Below are 6,507 nucleotides of genomic sequence, written 5' to 3'. Positions count from 1 at the left end.
TTCTCCATCCTTAGTGTCCTCGCTCTTTGCTTCACTCATTTTCTGAACAATGTGGGACAAATGCTTTACACAGAGAGTGGAGGGATAACTCTTCACACTTCAGTGTTTTGATTTTTTAAAAGACTATGCTCAACAAGTTCACTTTATTTTAAGGAAAAGAGACACACAGTTTCCTTTCATGCTTGTTTTTTTTTTTTTTTCATATTTTCAAGCAAAAAAAAAAAGAGAATTATCTCTTTTTTTTTTTCTAATTGAACTACAGGGAGCCAAAAATGCTGGTGTTTTCTGCTTGGATGCAAACCAATCGTTTATCTGGACACTCCTGAAAAGACTTCATTTGCTCAACTGGTCAGTATTCTGCCTCTGCTAAAGGATCCCCAACACAGCAGCTTTTCCTTTTAACTCACGTTTCTCCCCCTAAGCACCCACCCACACCACCTCCAGCATTCTCAAGTAAGAGCTGGCTGCCAACCCCTCCCCTGCAAAGCCTTTCCCCTCCGTCAAGCCATTGTTCAGTCTCAAGCTACCACCAGCGCTGAATCTCCAACCCAAGGCTCATATTTGCCTAAACTAAATAATAAGCAGGGGAGACAGACAAGCGGTTTGTTTTGCCACCTTTCTTGACAGCATGAGGTAATGCTGACCTATTGAGCAAGTCTGACAGACATTCAGAGAACCTCAGTGGTGAGAGATGAGGAATGTCTTAGCGCAGCCTGGCAGCAGAGGCCAACCTAACTCACACCAGGCATTGGACGAGCCCAGTGAGAAGAATGTTCAGTGTTTCAATTCAGAGGAGGATTTAACTGCTCCTTGACAAGCCATCTAGATATTTGCTGTGCTTGGCACCAGAGTGTGTCTTTTTCATCTCCTGGATCCTTCTACTTCTCTCCACAGTTGCAAAGAGTCTCAGTGCTTATTCATCTACAGATTTTCCCCTACCATTTCTTATTTTCTGGTTTTGTGTGTTGTGTGTGTATGTGTGTGTGTGTGTGTGTACCTGTGTGTCTGTGTGCGTGTGTCTGTGAGAAAACCCAAGAGAAAGAATATGAAAATAAAAGTAGATTGAGGGGGATAAAAGAGAAAAGGAAGTGTTAAAATGATGAAAATACATCACTTTCATGGATGAAATTGGCGAAGAAGAAATAAAAATAGCTCACAATAGCACACTTAAATTAGTTATAAGGTATCAGGCAGATTGGCAATAGTATCTAACTATAGCTGAAGTCTTTATAAAATTACTTTGCAAACTTACTGTACTTGGTAATAAAGTTTTGTTAACCAAGGGAGATAGGAAATACAACACTCAAGAAGATGATCAACTAAGACAGTGCACATAAACAATCACATTGCCTTTCTTCTTCTTTTTCCAGAAAACACCAAATGGCAGACAACGCTGGTACAGCGGGAGGGACCGGAGGACCTGGGGGCCCAGGACTAGGAGGCTGTGGATGAGGCTTTAGGGGCCGCGGTCATGGTCGAGGCCTTGGCCATGGTCGAGGCCATGGCTCGTGGAGGTAAAGTTGAAGACAAGGATTGGATCCCTGTCACCAAGCTGGGCCTCCTGTTAAGGACATGAAGATCAAGTCCCTGGAGGAGATCTACCTGTTCTCTGTAGCTGGAGTTTTCCTGCCTTGCTCACAGTCAGGACAAATCTCTATCACCAGGCCAGTCCCACAGCTGCTCAGACCCAACCAAGTAAACACAGAGACTTACATTGCTTACAAACTGTATGGCTATGGCAGGCTTCTTGTTAACTATTCTTATAGCTTAAATTAATCCATTTCCATAAATCTATACCTTGCCACGTGGCTCGTGGATTACCAGCATCTTCACATGCTTCTTGTCATGGCGGCAGCTGGCAGTGACTCCTTCAGCCTTCCAGTTCTTTCTTTTCTCCTCTCTGTTAGTTCCGCCTATACTTCCTGCCTAGCCACTGGCCAATCAGTGTTTTATTTATTGACCAATCAGAGTAATTTGACATACAGACCATCCTACAGCAGTTCTCCCTTCCCATGAAGGAATCTGAGATCATTGACTTTTTCCTGGGCACATCCCTAAAGGATGAGGTTCTAAAGGTCATGCCAGTGCAGAAACAGATTCAGCCTGGCCAGCGGACCAGGTTCAAGGCTTTTGCTGCTATTGGGGACTACAATGGTCATGTTAGTCTTGGTGTTAAGTGCCCCAAGGAAGTACCCACTGCCATTCGAGGGGCCATCATCTTGGCCAAGCTGTCCATTGCCCCTGTGCAGAGAGGCTACTGGGGGAACAAGATTTGCCAGCCCCACACTGTGCAAAGTGACAGGCTGCTGTGGCTCTGTGTTGGTGCACCTCATCCCTGCTCCCAGAGACAATGGTATGTTTCTGCTCCTGGACCTAAGAAGTTACTGACAATGGCCAGTACTGATGACTGCTACACATCAGCCAGGGACTGCACTGCCACCCTGGGCAACTTTGCCAAGGCCACCTTTGATGCCATCTCCAATATCTACAGCTACCTGACCCCTGACCTCTGGAAAGAGACTGTGTTCAGCAAATCGCCTTATCAGGAATTCACTGACCATCTTATGAAAACCCATACCAGAGTGTCTGTTCAGAGGATCAAGGCTCCAGCTGTAGCCACCGCATAAGGGTTTTTATACAAGAAAAATAAAGTAAATTAAATCTGTTATAAAAAAATCACATTGCACACACAGGCATGTGCACACATATACACACACACCTATATATAATGAAACACATACAATATATATTGTGCATATTTAAAGAGTATATCTAACACTGTGCCTCAGACTCCACTGTAAAACAGAATTGGTAAGCTAATAGTCTGAAGAGGTCTTATTTGCCTTCAATTGACATAAGTAAAGATTTGGATATTTGAAGTTCTATAGATATTTCAAAGAAGAAGCTGATATGAGATGACATGGCTAAAAAAAATGCTTTTGTGGAGCAAGAGCTCAAGTTCAATAAGGGACACCTAGAATGTTCTAGAAACAACAGAATATATTGCATCTGATAGAGACAAATGTGAGGTTAAACATCTTGTGTAGTTAAAGGGAGTTTTGTTCAGCTGTAAGGAAAGCTGAAATGATTTAAAGGAAAATGGGTACATCTGGAGATCACCATGTTAGATGAAAGTCATATCCAGAAAGACAACTACCACCTGTGTTCTAGAATATGTATCAAGCTTCCTTGTCAGACTTTCTTTGGATGGCCAGTTTCCAAAAAATTATATGGAGACTTACTATTAATTATGAAAGCTTGGCCTTAGCCTGGGCTTGTTCCCAGCTAACTCTTATAACTTAAATTAATCCATTTCTATTCTTTCATTTTCTGCCATGTGGCCCTTTACCTCTCCTCCATTCTGACCGTCCAACTCCTGCTGCATCTGGCTGGCTTAATCCCATGTGCCTCATATTCTTCATGAGTTCCTCTCTCTTCCCAGAAGTCCCACCTAGTCTCCCCTGCCTCACTATTGGCCATCTAGGTTTTTACTAAACCAAACATAAGGTGCCTTAGGCAGAGACACAACTTCACAATATACAAAAGGAATATCCCATAACAATAGTATCTGCATGTATATACATATGTGTCTTTCTTTGTGTTTATTTCTTTTTTGTTGTTATTTTATTTTTTTATTTATTTGTTTTCATTTTTCTTTATTAAGAAATTTTCTACTCACTCCACATGCTATCCACAGACACCCCCTCCTACCTCCTCCCACTCCCCAGTCCTCTTTCCCAAGCCACCCCACATCCCCACATCCCCTAAATCGAGGTCTCCCATGGAGAGTCAGCAGAGCCCAGCACACTGAGCCTAGGCAGGTCCAAGGCCCTTCCCACTGCACCAAGGCTGTGCAAGGTGTCACACCACAGGCCCTGGATTCCAGAAGTCTACCCATAAACCAGGAACAGATTCCCATCCCCCTGCCTGGGTGCCCCCCAAACAGTTTGAGCCAATCAACCATCTTCTGTATCCAGAGGGCCTAGTCCAGTCCCATGGGGTCTCCACAGCCACCAGACCACAGTTCATATGTTTATTTCATGAATGTAGAAAGAAGTACATGAGCAGAGAGGAAGAGATCTTTAACAGGTGGAAGGGAGAATGAAAGAGCAAGTGTAGAAGACCTGTGACATGTAAGTTGAGGAAATTATGTGAGAGGAGGAAGGTAACCAGAAAGTGGGGACAGAGAAATAAGGGAGCAATGACGAAATACATGTATATACATATATGTATTAAAATACTGTGATCAAAAATAAAATGATCACTCTGGAGGTTGGTGGGTTAGTTTTTACAAAGTAAACTCACCCGTTTCTATTAATCTGTTTTCCCATATGTCTCCTGGCTTTCCCTGTGCTCTACTACATCTTGCTACTCCAGCAGCTGGCTGGCATCTGCCCCCAACTCCACCCTTCTTCTCCCTGTATCTCTGCTTGGATTTCCTGCCTGGCTCTATCCAGCCTTGCTATAGATGAAAGCAGCTTCATTATTAACCAATGGTAATAAAATATATTCACAGCATATAAAGAGGTTATCCCACAGCATTTCCCCCTTTCTGTCTAATCAAAAAGGAATATTTTAACTTTAATATAATAAAATTATATGTAACAAAACAGTTATCAAACAAGAATTATAGTTACAATAATTAGTCTATTTGTTTTGGGCAAAATTAAAGAAAATATTTTATCATCGAACCTATCTTTGTGAGTCTAAAGTTCATATCTAATTTATCTTTTCTCATAACTAAGGAAGGCTATAATTATAATTATCTAGTCTTCAATTCCATCAAAGGCCCCAGAATGAATATTATTTAAGTAAACAAAAAGTGCATTGCAAACAATTTTCAAAAACTCTAGAAATGACAGAGACATCTGGCTGCCTAGTTCCTCTGCAACATTGGGGCATCCATATTCAGCCTATAGGCCTAGAGTATCTGGTAGACTTTTTAGTGAAGCAGGAAATTTGAAGGACTGTCTCGCCTATTTTGGCAAAGTTTATCAGTTGCTTTCCTCTGTGTGTCCTGCAGAATGACTGGCGTTTTTTTTTTTTTTTTTTTTCCTGTGAAATAGGAACCCTGAAAGACCATCCCGTCTTGTTTTGGCAAGATTCAGAAGTCACTTACCTGTGAATCCTGCATTGAATCCTGCATGTCCAGTTTATACAGCATATAGTCAGTCAAGGAAAAAGCAGTTTTTTGCCCAAATGGCTGATCTTTCCAAAATGAAAGAAATCTCCTATGGAAGTTCTTTGATGCCCTTCATCCTCTTTGAAGTAATTGGGGCTGCCAGGAGCTTATGTGTCTCATTGTGGAGAAAAGTCTAAGTTTTCAAAACATTTTAAATTCCATATTCTTTAGGTCTTTGAAGCATTTGAAGATTGTCCATCTATCTGAAATATATCTTTGTATACTTGGATAATGTAGCTAATATGGCTATAAGTTTAACTATTATAGATGACTAAGTATTAATCTGTCTGTATTTTTAATTATACATTATATTTTTAGATGAGCTGTATAAATATAATACCTCAAACAGGAGTAGAAATATACATATAGTATAACAATATTGACTTTAAATTTGTATCAATAAACTAAAGTCCATATCAATGTGAAATATATTGAGATTAACAGTTATTTTTTTGGATTAAAACAGATCCAATAATCTACCTTTTTCCCATTAAAATAATCTACCCTTTTTCCATCACTTTTATACCATAATCATCTTTCTTCTTTAGATAGAGATCGACTGTGACCAATCACAATTTATAACTAACCCCCTCAAATAAACAATATTTTGGGAATTTGGTTGTAGTTTTCTAGACTAGTTCCTGTTGATTGGGGGTACTGGTAATCTTATGGAGAGCATGAGAAAATTTAGAATTATGGTCAAGTCCTAACTGGGGTATTTTGTGAAGCTGGTCCATCTCAGCCAGCATCCTTGGAGCTGTTTTGGATGCAGAACTCAGAGGAAACTGTAATAGAGGTGTATTGAAATGTTGGATCATCTGGGCCATCCGTTTTAATTGGAGTCTGGTCCCCTTACTCTGAAAATATATACACTTTTAGAGGTAACATACATATTGGTATTAATATAAATATAAATTGGACATTGTATACAAACCAGCCAAAGAAAATTTTTGGTTTGCCATGGTAGAAGAGACAGTTTGTCTGTTAACCTTCATTGTGAATTACGAGGTGATATTAGGATTTTCCTGAAACCTGCTCTTAACTTTTATATTTTCCTAAGGAATCTTTTATAATCACAGCTTGGTTGATACACCTGAAATTCCAAAAAATTTTTTAACTTGATGGTTTGGTTCAATGCCAAGAAATTAAAACATCAAAGAATTCATGTAACTGAGTATCCAGGCTGCCCCATGTTTTATTGTGTCTGAACAATTCTTAAGTAGTCTTTACTGTATGATTCCAAATTTATTGTATCTCCATGATAAGTAGTTGATATTTTTGCTCAGCTTTTCACCAGATCATCTCAATTTAGAAACATCAGAGGA

The 6,507-nt window shown here is 40.0% G+C and overlaps 1 pseudogene; it reads left to right on the top strand.

The window, feature by feature from the left end:
• Positions 1–1,380: 1,380 nt before the first annotated feature.
• On the top strand, positions 1,381–2,636 carry LOC114697082 (annotated as a pseudogene).
• The last annotated feature ends 3,871 nt before the right edge of the window (positions 2,637–6,507 follow it).

This window comes from Peromyscus leucopus, chromosome 12 (genome assembly GCF_004664715.2).
Source record: "Peromyscus leucopus breed LL Stock chromosome 12, UCI_PerLeu_2.1, whole genome shotgun sequence".
NCBI classification, from domain to species: domain Eukaryota; kingdom Metazoa; phylum Chordata; class Mammalia; order Rodentia; family Cricetidae; genus Peromyscus; species Peromyscus leucopus.
This window is presented reverse-complemented; position numbering and strand designations above follow the sequence as displayed.